The 13,557-nt window shown below is 48.5% G+C and overlaps 1 protein-coding gene across 5 annotated transcripts in view; it reads right to left on the bottom strand.

The window, feature by feature from the left end:
- The window catches only part of gjc2 (gap junction protein gamma 2), a 448,407-nt gene that overhangs the window by 64,101 nt on the left and 370,749 nt on the right, over positions 1-13,557 (bottom strand). The window contains exon 4 of one of the 5 annotated variants that reach the window (XR_011947676.1): positions 4,254-4,300. The exons of the other annotated variants lie outside the window; for them this stretch is intronic. The gene's annotated coding sequence lies outside the window, so the exon portion shown is untranslated. Of the gene's footprint in view, positions 1-4,253; positions 4,301-13,557 lie in introns of those variants that run through there. 5 annotated transcript variants of the gene reach the window in all.

Below are 13,557 nucleotides of genomic sequence, written 5' to 3'. Positions count from 1 at the left end.
TAAAAAATTGTATGAAGCTCAACCCCCGGATGGGAGGGAGAGAATGATGGAGTTTTTGGATCGGCTGGAAATTCCCAAGGTGGAAGAGCAGGAAAGGATGGGATTGGGAGCACAGATCACGGTAGAAGAAGTGGTGAAAGGAATTAGGAACATGCAGACGGGAAAGGCCCCGGGACCGGACGGATTCCCAGTTGAATTTTACAGAAAATATTTGGACTTGCTCGCCCCGCTACTGACGAGGACCTTCAACGAGGCAAAGGAAAGGGGACAACTGCCCCCGACTATGTCAGAAGCAACGATATCGCTTCTTTTAAAGAAGGAAAAGGATCCGCTACAATGCGGGTCCTACAGACCAATCTCCCTCCTCAATGTAGATGCCAAGGTCTTGGCCAAGGTAATGGCAATGAGAATAGAGGAATGTGTCCCGGGGGTGGTTCATGAGGACCAAACTGGGTTTGTGAAGGGGAGACAGCTGAACACGAACATACGGAGGTTGTTAGGGGTAATGATGATGGCCCCACCAGAGGGTGAAACGGAGATAGTAGTGGCGATGGATGCCGAGAAAGCATTTGATAGAGTGGAGTGGGATTATCTGTGGGAGGTGTTGAGGAGATTTGGGTTCGGAGAGGGGTATGTTAGATGGGTGCAGCTGTTGTATAGGGCCCCAGTGGCGAGTGTGGTCACGAATGGACGGGGATCGGCATATTTTCGGCTCCATAGAGGGACAAGACAGGGATGTCCTCTGTCCCCATTACTGTTTGCACTGGCGATTGAGCCCCTGGCGATAGCGCTGAGAGGTTCCAAGGGATGGAGGGGAATACTTAGGGGAGGAGAAGAACACCGGGTATCTTTATATGCGGATGATCTGCTACTATATGTGGCGGATCCAGCGGAGGGGATGCCAGAAATAATGCGGATACTTGGGGAGTTTGGGGATTTTTCAGGGTATAAATTGAACATGGGAAAGAGTGAGCTGTTTGTGGTGCATCCAGGGGAGCAGAGTAGAGAAATAGAAGACCTACCGTTGAGGAAGGTAACAAGAGACTTTCGTTACCTGGGGATCCAGATAGCTAAGAATTGGGGCACATTGCACAGGCTAAATTTGACGCGGTTGGTGGAACAGATGGAGGAAGATTTCAAGAGATGGGACATGGCAGCATTGTCAATGGCAGGGAGGGTGCAGGCAGTTAAGATGGTGGTCCTCCCGAGATTCCTTTTTGTGTTTCAGTGTCTCCCGGTGGTGATCACGAAGGCTTTTTTCAAAAGGATAGAAAAGAGTATTATGGGTTTTGTTTGGGCCGGGAAGACTCCGAGAGTGAGGAAGGGATTCTTACAGCGTAGTAGGGATAGGGGGGGGCTGGCACTACCGAGCCTAAGTGAGTATTATTGGGCCGCTAATATTTCAATGGTGAGTAAGTGGATGGGAGAGGAGGAAGGAGCGGCGTGGAAGAGATTAGAGAGGGCGTCCTGTAGGGGGACCAGCCTGCAGGCTATGGTGACAGCCCCATTGCCGTTCTCACCAAGGAACTATACCACGAGTCCGGTGGTGGTAGCTACACTGAAGATTTGGGGACAGTGGAGACGACATAGGGGAAAGACCGGAGCACTGGGGGGGTCCCCGATAAGAAACAACCATAGGTTTGCCCCGGGGGGAATGGATGGGGGATATGGAATGTGGCAAAGAGCAGGTATAACGCAATTGAAAGATCTATTTGTGGATGGGAAGTTTGCGAGTCTGGGAGCGCTGACCGAGAAATATGGGTTGCCCCAAGGGAATGCATTCAGGTACATGCAATTGAGGGCTTTTGCGAGGCAGCAGGTGAGGGAATTCCCGCAGCTCCCGACACAAGAGGTGCAGGACAGAGTCATCTCAAAGAAATGGGTGGGGGACGGTAAGGTGTCGGATATATATAGGGAAATGAGAGACGAAGGGGAGACTATGATGGACAAACTAAAAGGGAAATGGGAAGAAGAGCTAGGGGAGGAGATTGAGGAGGGGATGTGGGCAGATGCCCCAAACAGGGTAAACTCGTCGTCCTCGTGCGCCAGGCTAAGCCTGATTCAGTTTAAGGTATTACACAGGGCACATATGACTGGAACACGGCTCAGTAAATTTTTTGGGGTGGAGGATAGGTGTGCGAGGTGCTCGAGAAGCCCAGCGAATCATACCCATATGTTTTGGTCATGCCCGGCACTACAGGGGTTTTGGATGGGGGTGACAAAGGTGCTTTCGAAAGTAGTAGGAGTCCGGGTCGAACCAAGCTGGGGGTTGGCTATATTTGGGGTTGCACAAGAGCCGGGAGTGCAGGAGGCGAAAGAGGCCGATGTTTTGGCCTTTGCGTCCCTAGTAGCCCGGCGCAGAATATTGCTAATGTGGAAAGAAGCCAAGCCCCCGGGGGTGGAGACCTGGATAAATGATATGGCGGGGTTCATAAAGTTAGAGCGGATTAAGTTCGTCCTAAGGGGGTCGGCTCAAGGGTTTACTAGGCGGTGGCAACCGTTCGTCGAATATCTTGCGGAAAGATAGATAGGGGAGAACAAAGAAGGCAGCAGCAGCAGCCCAGGACTTGGGGGGTGGGGGGTGGGGGGGGGGGGGGTGGCCTGAGACAAGGCAGTTGCCAATTAGGGCTAGTTTTTATTTTTTGTTATTTAATATTTATTTATTTGTTGTTGTTTTCTTTTGTTCTTGTTTAAATAAAAAAGGTCATTATTATCTGTATTGTTATAATGTTGTGTAAAGGATGCACAATGTACTGTGTTGGTTGACCAAAAATTTTCAATAAAATATTATTTAAAAAAAAAAATAAAGACTTTGGCTGAGGTTCAGTAACCGCGTTTCGCCACGAGGCTAATTTAAACACCCGGATGTTGGATGCTCCCGGGTGTCAGTGGTTGCGCCAGTGAGATCCCGCCAGGGTGCCGTTTAGCATTGGTTTCCACAAAGGTGGACCAGATGTGGCAGCACCTCGAGGGGGGGTTTGTCTTGCAGGTGGACATTAGAAACCCCAGTATGGTCGGTGGCAGTGCAGGATAGTACTTGGCATTACTCCTGGCACCTGGGCATCTTGGCAGTACCAGGATGCCAGGCTACAGTGCATGTGCCCACATGCCAGGTTGACATTGCCAAGGGTCGGGTCTGGGGAGATGGGGGTCTTGGCCACTGGAGTGTGGCTGAGGGGGGTTCAAAGAAGCTTGACAATGTTGGTAGTGTGGCGACCAGAATTGAATACGAGGGCGATACGGTAGTACAGTGGTTAGCACTGTTGCTTCACAGCTCCGGGGTCCCAGGTTCGATTCCCGGCTTGAGTCACTCTCTCTGCGGTGTCTTCAGGTTCTCCCCGTGTCTGCCTGGGTTTCCTCCGGGTGATCCGGTTTCCTCCCACAGTCCAAAGATGTGGTTAGGTGGATTGGCCATGCTAAATTACCCTTAGTGTTCAAAAAAAGGTTAGGTGGGGTTACGGGGATAGGGTGGAGGTGTGGGCTTAATTAGGGTGCTCTGGGGTGCCAAGGGCCGGTGCAGACTCAATGGGCTGAATGGCCTCTGTAGCCACCTGGGATGGCCACGTCCCGATTACAAAATGGACACTTGCAAAGAATGCAGGGAAAATTGGACAATACTAAGAAACAAGCAGGTGCAAGCTCTGCCTGTAGATTAGAACCTTAAACTCTCAGACAGGACAGAAACTACAAAGCAATCTACATACTAATGAGCCATCTCCGGGGACAAAAGGGAAACATTTAGATACACAATCTTAAGGCAGACACCCAGGCGCCAGAAGAAGCTAAGACAAAGCAGACTAACAGTTTTCATAGTTTTCATAGTCACCAGGACACGCCCAGCGGTCAGGGAACCACCGCTCTATTGGAGGAAGATCGATACGACTGATTGGGAAAGACCCAATTAGTTGAGGCCAAGTTCAAGGCCCTTGCGGGAAGCCCTTTTTAGTATAAAAGATATTCCCCATGGTAGAATCTTCCTTCTTTGGCTCTCACCGACAAGAGAGATCAGCCTAGCAGCTGCAGCAGACCAAATAAGTTCCACGTCAACGCACGCTACGAGATAGGCGCTCCTAGTTGCTACCCTGTAAACAGCTCAACCCAGCAGCCTCAGAACCGAGCAATGGCCATTGTTCTTCTGATTGAGTGGGCACCCGAAGCTAAGTATAGGCTTTAGTAACAGTGGTAGTTTAGTTTGTAGAGTTTATGCATGAGCAGATTTGACTGTGTATAAATAAATGAGCATTGCTTTTGAACTTACTAACTGGTGTATCGAGTCATTGATCAGTTTTCGGTTCTGAACCTGAAATGAAAAAGAAATTAAATGAAATGAAAATCGCTTATTGTCACAAGTAGGCTTCAAACGAAGTTACTGTGAAAAGCCCCTAGTCGCCACATTCCGGCGCCTGTTCGGGGAGGCTGTTACGGGAATTGAACCGTGCTGCTGGCCTGCCTTGGTCTACTTTCAAAGCCAGCGATTTAGCCCTGTGCTAAACAGCCCCTTGTGGCGGTGTCGAAAGACACCTGGCGACTCTTGAGCAAACGTAATTAAATGGAGCCAAATTAAGAGCCAACCAAAGAGAGCAACATTTATTGGCAACTCCACCGGGACTCGACTTAGAAGTGGCCTAACCATTCCGAGAGAACCCAAAATTTGAATTGAGAATCCAATTGGGAACAGAAAGAAAAACCACAAGCGTCAAAACAGTACTGATCAAGCTTCTGAGATTCGGAAGTGTGTTAATGCATGCGTACTAACAGGGATCTAAGGTAAACCTGAGAGATTTTGTTGTGAAAAACTGTCGTAAGTTTTGTAGGCCGGAAATTAGCGTAAGCCGTACCCGTGTTTACATCACCACTTTATCACCCCTTGTTCCAAATTCAGTAGAGAACCTAGATAGAGAAAATGGCAATGAAGGCAATGGAACGCCCTATGAACCCCCAGGAATTCGAGGTCGCAGCGACAAGTAGAGTAGGACAGTGTCCCATTTGGGAAGATGAGATCAGGAAATATCTCAAAGGGAAAGGATGGCCCCTTTGGAGTGAATTCTGCAATATTGAGGAAACAGGACCCGGGGGCATAGGACATACTTGGTGGGAGAACCTGTCAGAGATCCACAAGAAGAGCTTAGGGAAAACTCGCAAGCCGATAGCAATCGTGTCCTGTTTGGCACAATTGCGAGGCACAGAGGAGGTCGTTAGGACGCTCTGTAGAGAGATAGAGGAGAGAGACAGAAGTAGTGAGGTAGACGTGAGTGAGGTAGAGAAAGAGAATCGAGATTTAAAAGAGCAGTTAGCAGCAAGGGACAGAGAGGTGGATGATCCCAAGAGGGCACATCAGTCTTGTCTCGCGCATTTGGAAAGTTTTCAGATGCAATATGATAAGGCCTACCAGGACACGCAACGCGTGCAGTCTTGGTAAGACAAGAAACAGAACAGCAAGTTGAGAAATTGCAGAAACAATGCAATGATTTAAAAGCAGTCCTCGGAGCACTCCATACTTCCACAACGGAACAAAGGCAGAGCTCCGTAAACCACGCAAAGTGCCGGAAGCAAATTGCAGAATTGCAATCTCTGCTTTCCGTTCAAAATGGATTTCAAAGTACATTCGGACCCCAATTAGATCAAGAAAATGGGCCGACTGGCAGGAATTGAGTGAGACATGTACGCAGGAATAACCTCAGAAAAGGAAAGCGCCCCAACCCAACCGAACAGGCAGAATACACCCCCATGAACCCTGTAACCACACATGCAGGGCCGCAGGAGAAGGAGACGCAGACTTCCTTTATACAACCCCGTTAACCGTGACCCAATTACAGGACGCGTGTGGAAAAATTACACCGTTCCTTCCCACATCCAACCCCCACCAATTTTTCGCGAAAGTCAAACAACAGGCTACCATGTACGGCCTGGACAAAAAGGAGCAAGTGAAGCTCACAGTTTTAAGCCTCAACCCTTCAGTCGTAGCAGCCCTTCCCGACCCACAGAATGTAGGAGGAGGCACACTCCAAGAGATGCACACAGCGATCCTTGATGCGATCGGCTTTAACAGAGGAGACCCCGTAGTAGGCCTAAATAAGTGTAGGCAATAGAAGACAGAGCACCCCACAACGTTTTCTGGACGTTTGTGGATTCACTTCACCGCAGTTTTTGGAGAGTTAGCCTGCGCCCATTTGTCCCCAGATAATATGGCCAAATGGACCCGAATTCTAATCTCTCACGCCACAGAAGCAGGACGAAAATCTTGCGCAAATTATGACCCCTCAGATGTAGCCCACAATAAAAAATGGGTTTTGAAGAGATTGTCCCGTGCTTGGGAGCAATCAATTGCAGGCAAAACCGCATTTATAACACCCGATGAAGAGCAAGCAGAAATAAACCCAGTTAAAGCACACCAGAACCCCGCGTGGGTAAATGAGGGCAGGAACAGCCAACCCCAGCCCAAAGCTCAGGAATGTTACAACTGTGGACAGCTAGGACACTTTGCATGAGAGTGTCAAGCGCCCCAGAAGCAGCAGAGAAACCAACAGACAGGCACCCTAAACAGGAATAGGGCAAAGCCGATCCATAGAGTTAGCGCCCGTTCAGAGAATGCAGACATGAACGGCACAGACTGATGGTGTTCGGGCTCCCCAACTTGGGTCTGCGACACCCTTTGGGACAAGTCCGGTAGAGCGGTAGTAGCAGGCAAAGTCCGGGGCCAACCCGTAGAATTTCTTTGGGGCACAGGAGGGTCCCGCACCACACTCAATTCCTCCCCGATGTTTCAGCGAGACAAGTGGCCCACAACAGACGCCATCACACTCAGAGGCTTTACAGGCCATTTACAACAGGGACACATCACAGCCCCTGTTGCAATACAAATAGGGAACATCACGACTAAGCACCCTGTAGTTTTAGTTATTATACCCCAGACAGCAGAACATATCCTTGGGATCGATTTCTTTCGACCCAGTGAACAAGTGTGTTTGGAAAATGGCAAATACAGCACGAGCCCCCACCGCGCTCACAGTAAGAGAATACGTAAATAGGATTAGCTCAGTAGGAGACTTCAGGTTTGACCCTCGAGCCATTGGTGCAGACAAACAGGTTAGGGCAGTCCTGCAGGAACATAAAGCAGCATTTGTACAGCACAAGCACAACTGTGGCAATTTGGCTGGCTTTGTAAACATTACAGGTCCCGACCCTAAACCCCAGAAGCAGTACGGATTTCCCCAGGAAGCAGAGGGAGAAATCTCCAAAGTAATAGAGTTTGTTGGATCAAGGCGTACTCAGATCAGTAGCCTCCACAAACAACGCACCGATTTGACCTGTCAGGAAACCGGATGGATCATGGCGACTGACCATTGATTACCGGGAACTGAACAAAGTAGCTCCAGCAGCAGCCCCCACCGTTACCACGAGTCCCGAGACCATGCTCAAACAGGGACTCCAGTCAAAAACTTTTTCGGTTTTGGACATTAGTAATGGCTTTTGGTCCATTCCATTGGCTAAAGCGTGCCAGTACAAATTCGCTTTTACATTCCAAGGGCAACAATACACGTGGACGTGCCTTCCACTAGGCTTCCACAACTCCCCCTCCATTTTCCACCGACAGCTGGCAAATGGTTTAGCAAAAGCTTCCCGCCCTGATTGTCTGGTCCAGTGTGCAGACGACTTGTTACGACAGACAGACACAAAGGGAGAGCACATTTTGCTTCTCGCCGAACTCCTAGCACTCCTAAAAGAAATTGGTTGTAAAGTCAACCCCAAGAAGGCTCAGATTCTGAAAGAAAAAGTGATTTACTTAGGTACAGCGATCACTCATGGTAAACGCGAGATCGAGCACAAGAGAATTGACTCGATCGTCAAATTGCCCCTTCCCCACAATGTCTCAGCCCTCCGGTTTCACCACAAAAGTAGCGCCCCTATCCTTCTCAAGAAGCAGGCACCTTGGGAATGGCTTCCACAGCATACAGATGCCGTGGACGCTTTAAAAAGAGCACTCAGCACAGCCCCCGCACTACAGGTCCAAGATCCACTTTCCCCATAGGCAATTGAAGTTGCAAGCACCGACTGAACCCTTTCGGCCATGCTCCTCCAGGAACGCCATGACCAATTACGCCCCGTAGCATACGCTCACGCGTGTTAGACCCCGTAGAGCAAGGATTTTCTGCTTGTGAAAGGCACCTGCTCGCAGTTATTTGGGCAGTACAACACTTTACAGGACTCAACCCCATCACCATCCTCACAGAACACACCCCAACACAGCTATTGTTAGACGGCCGACTTAAAGATGGCACAGTCAGCCAAATCTGCGCAGCCCATTGGACCCTTCTTTTGCAGGGACGGGACATCACGGTAAAGAGAACCAAAACCCACACATTCCTTGCCGATAATTTGCAGTATGCAGGCACCCCTCATGAATGTGAGATCATCAGCACTAAACAGAACACAGCCCATTTATTCCCAAAACACCCCCCAGGAAAACAGGTAGTTCACCCCAGAGACCACAGCCCAGACACGTGCGCACCCCTGAAGATTTATGTGGATGGCTCATCCACAGTGTTAAACGGAGAGAGAATTACCGGTTGCGGCATATATGTAGAGGACGTGCAGGGACGTGCCCTAGATGAAATTTCCTTAAAAGTTGCCAGGACACTTAGACTCGCAGGCAGCAGAGCTAGCAGTGATTGCATATATTGTAGACCACCCAGAGTCGTTCTCGACCCCAGCAGACATCTATTCGGACAGCTTGTATGTCTGTAATAGTTTGACACAGTTCCTACCACTCTGGGAAACAAGAGGATTTGTTTCCGCGGACGGTAAATCCCTACCCTCAGCCCCATTACTCCGCCATATCTTAGAGACAGTGAAGGATAGGAAATACAGAATAATTGAGGTTCGCAGTCATCACCGTTCTTCCCCCCCTGGTAACGTTAAAGCAGATGCCCTAGCGAAGGCAGGCTCCAAGCATGGTTATTTTTGGAACCCCCCCGAAAGCACGCAGTTCAGGTCTCACAGACCAACATTCAGGATCTTGCGAAGGCACAGAAAGAGGACGAGAAACTAAGGGAAGTTTTAAAGGGAACCTTCCCAGCCCCGTACGACAAGTTTAAAATCTCAATAACCACACATGACGGTGTGATTTTAAAGGATGGCATTTATATAGTTCCCAGCCAGGACAGGAACCAGATCATTTGTCAGTTCCATGACAATCATGGACACCAAGGAATTGAACCCACCCTAGCCCACCTCAGGCCGCTTTGTTGGTGGGCCGATTTAAAAACCGATGTAACGCACTACGTAGAGAATTTCTTAATCTGTGCTCAGAACAATCCGGACAGATATGCTAAAAAGGCTCAACTTAGTCATACCCGCCCCGTTAATGGTCCCTGGACAAATCTCTTCGTGCAGAAATGGTTACATGTATGTGTTGGTGGTCATAGACACCTTCATAAAATGGGTGGAAGCATTTCCATCACGAACTGATACGGCCAAGACAACGGCTAAAATATTAACACACCACATCTTTACAAGATGGGGCCTCCCATGCAGTATAGAGTCTGATCAAGGCTCCCATTTCACAGGACGTGTAACGAAAAATGTCCTCACGATTTTCGGCATTAGACAAAAGTTCCATATCGCATACCACCCCCAGTCAAGTGGTATTGTAGAACGAATGAATAGGACATTGAAAGCCACCCTCAGGAAAATGGTACAGCAGAATAATAGCACCTGGGATTCAGTACTCCCATTTGCTTTAATGTTTTTAAGAAACACGGTATCCACGTCCACAGGACACACCCCCCACACCCTCATCAGCCCATGAAAGGCACTGAGTATTTATTAGCATCGGATTTGGCCAGCCCTCACGCATGAAAATGCGGTTAAACAACTGATACAGAACATAAAGGCAGCCCAAGAAGTCTCACTCGCACCAGCAGTGAGACTTGGAACCAGGAAGAAACAGAGCAAGGTTTGTTTCGACAAAACAGTACATGCCACTGAGTTTACAGTAGGGCAACAAGTTATGCTTTCCCTTTACAACCCCAGTTCATTCCTTTCCCCAAAACTTTCCAGACCGTATTCCATTTCGGACAAAGTCAGCCCCTCAGTATACAAAATAACCTATCCCAATGGTAAGTCTTCGTGGTTTCATATAAACCAGCTCAAGGCTTACGGCTCGCAGAATAACCACACACACCACATCCTGCTCAATGCAGCAGACGATCACGCCCCGCCCACAGATGACGTCTTCCTACCCTCCCCCAACCACTCCAGCCCGCCCTCAGACACGACTTCAACTCCGCCTCCAGAGGCACAACTCCGCCTCTCCCTTCCTTCAACCATCAGCGACAGTGACAGCGATCACAATGACGATAGCCACAGCACACCACGTTACGACTATACCTCTGTACCAGGCCCCACTCCCAGCAAATCCGAGCATGATTCTACTGACCCATTTGAGATCACCTTTATCAAAGCCCCCGACCATGACCCACCGCCCGACGATTACGGATTGAAGCATAGTAGCTCCAACCTCGACACACGATTCTGGCACCGAGACAAGTCGTTCAGGCTCATCCGGAATGATGAGATGGACCCCAATTCGCCCCTAGCAGCTTTAACACGGTTACTACAGACAAGAGTTTGGAAGCCGGGAGAAGATGATGACTTAAGAGTCTGACTCCTACCAAACGAATCCCTTTGCGACCCTGTTCGCTATTGAGCAGTGAGGTGTCCAGATGATGGGAAAAAAAGGAACTGATGGAGAGATACGGTGTCCTTTCTGATGGAACCTGCACCATGTTTGTTGAATGTTTGTTCATTGGTGTTATCGTTAAGTGTAGTTCTTAAACTCGAAAGTTTCACGGCCCCACGTCACCACTCCTTTAACGCCCCCTGGCTGTTAATGGAACAGGTTTGCCCCCACGACGACCACATTCTTACCCGTTCTTGCCGGTTGCTCAGGCAGTGGAGAAACGGCATTGGTCCCCGCCCTGCCCGAGAACCCCCCCTCTGGTCAGCTATGCTCGGGTAGAGCACAAACGGCATTGATCACCGTCCTACCCGGGGATTCCACCCATTTCTTACCCGCCGCGGCCATATGCACCCCATTTTGGCTCGTTGCATTCAAAATTCTTTTGTTTGGTTTTGGCAACCCTTAGGTTGCTTCCCTATGTTATTTACATACTCAAACACTGGGATGGTCTGCGAGACTGCTCGCAGTATGGCAGTATTTTTCTTAGATGTCTAGTCCAAATATTTGTGTTTTTTTTTTAAATGAGGGAGTCACAGATGGTGACCAATTATAAAGGGAAATTGGCAATAAAGGACAGACAGACAGACATACAAGATCTTAAGCAAGATAATAACAGAAATTATGCTTCTGTTCTCAGAACTCCGGAAACCCAGGAACCCCAGACGAAGACAAAGTAGAAGACCGACAAAGGTGAAGACAGCCTTCGTGTTCACATGGATCTTAGCGGGATCCCTTCAGTTGCGCGCGGACGCTACAACCCTGACCCCGACCACACAAACCGTAAATGATTCTCACCCCTGCAATACATGGAACCCCGAGATAACTAGCCCAGGCGACAGCTAGCAATACCCCGACCTGGTGTGATAAGTTTATCACCTGGTACTCACTCTCATATGTAGTCGAAGCACTCTTAGTGCTGGCGATACTTTGCAGTGTCGTGCAAACATTTAGAGTTAGGAAATGGCGAAAGAGAGCATATCGCTCTTGCACCCAGGTATACAGGTTGAGGTCCCCCATTTTCGGATTTCACCAGACCCCCGAACCCATTGGGACGGATTAAAAAGCATCCATTTTCTTCACGAATTCTGTGGAATAAAGAGATGTAAACCTCTGTGTCTGACTGCCAGGCCAGAGAAATTTGTGTGCTGCTATTTTGTACAATTTAAGATGTATAGATTATTTTTGGATTGTTTGAATGAGGATAGTTTATTGCGAATAGTTAGAGGTTCCAGTTTTTTAATTTTTCTGTAATGCATGTATTAATGTCATAGCGCCCCGTAGAGTTTTTATGATAATGAATGTATTTAAAACGGTTTAGGTAAAATTGTGTTGCATAGGATAGGACAGTGTAGAGCCTAAGTATGTGTGCCCCGGTGGTCAGAGGATGAAGACGACATAGTAGTGTGATCCTTCACGCTTCGCGTTGAGGATCACAAGGAGGGCTTGTAGCCATCTGGGATGGCCACGACCCGATTACAAAATGGACACTTGCAAAGAATGCAGGGAAAATTGGACAATACTAAGAAACAAGCAGGTACAAGCTCTGCCTGTTGATTAGAACTTTCAACTCTCAGACAGGACAGAAACTACAAAGCAATCTACATACTAATGAGCTATCTCCGGGGACAAAAGAGAAACATTTAGATCCCCAATGTTAAGGCAGACTCCCCGGCGCCAGAAGAAGCTAAGACAATGCAGACTAACAGTCACCAGGACATGCCCAGCGATCAAGGAACCACCCCTTTATTGGAGGAAGATCGATATGGCTGATTGTGAAAGACCCAATTAGTTGGGGCCAAGTTCAAGGCCCGCCCAAAAACGCGCAAAGCCCTTTTTAGTATAAAAGATATTCCCCAAGGTAGAATCTTCCTTCTTTGGCTTTGGCTCTCACCGAAGAGAGAGACCAGCCTAGCAGCTGCAGCAGACCAAGTAAGTTCCAAGTCAACGCACGCTACAGGATAGATGCTCCTAGTTGCTAGCCTGTAAACAGCTCAACCCAGCAGCCTCAGAACCGAGCAACGGTCATTGTTCCTCTGACTAAGTGGGCACCCGAAGCTAAGTATAGGCTTTAGTAATAGTGGTAGTTTAGTTTGTAGAGTTTATGCATGAGCAGATTTGACTGTGTATAAATAAATGAGCATTGCTTTTGAACTTACTAACTGGTGTATCGAGTCATTGATCAGTATTCGGTTCTGAACCTTGTGGCGGTGTCGAAAGATACCTGGCGACTCTTGAGCAAACGTAATTAAACAGAGCCAAATTAAGAGCCAACCAAAGAGAGCAACGCCTCCTTCTGCACTGTAAATTCTATTTTATTCAGTATTCTGGGGTACATCCCATCAGCCCTTGGGGCTTATCTAACTCAAATGTTTTTCAAAACCCCCAATACCTCCTCCTTTTTGATCTCAACATGACCCAAATGATCTACACACACTTCCCCAGACTCATCATCCACAAAGTCCTTCTCTTTGGTGAATACTAATGCAAAGTACTCATTTAATATCTCGTCCATTTCTTCTGTCTCCAAGCATAGATTCCCTCCCCGGTCCTTGAGTGGGCCAATCCTTTCCCTGGCTACCCTCTTGCTTTTTATATACATATAAAAAGTCTTGACATTTTCCTTAATCCTGCTGGCCAATGACGTTTTATGACCCCTTTTAGCCCTTCTGATTCTTTGCTTCAGTTTCTTTCTACTTTCCTTGACTTCCACACTAGGGGCGTCATTCTCCGACCCCCCGCCGGGTCGGAGAATGGCCGTTGGCCGCCGTGAATCCCGCCCCCGCCGAAGTCTCCGAAGGGAGAAAAGTGGGCGAGGC

The sequence above is a fragment of the Scyliorhinus torazame genome, chromosome 6, assembly GCF_047496885.1.
Source record: "Scyliorhinus torazame isolate Kashiwa2021f chromosome 6, sScyTor2.1, whole genome shotgun sequence".
Classification (NCBI taxonomy): domain Eukaryota; kingdom Metazoa; phylum Chordata; class Chondrichthyes; order Carcharhiniformes; family Scyliorhinidae; genus Scyliorhinus; species Scyliorhinus torazame.
This window is presented reverse-complemented; position numbering and strand designations above follow the sequence as displayed.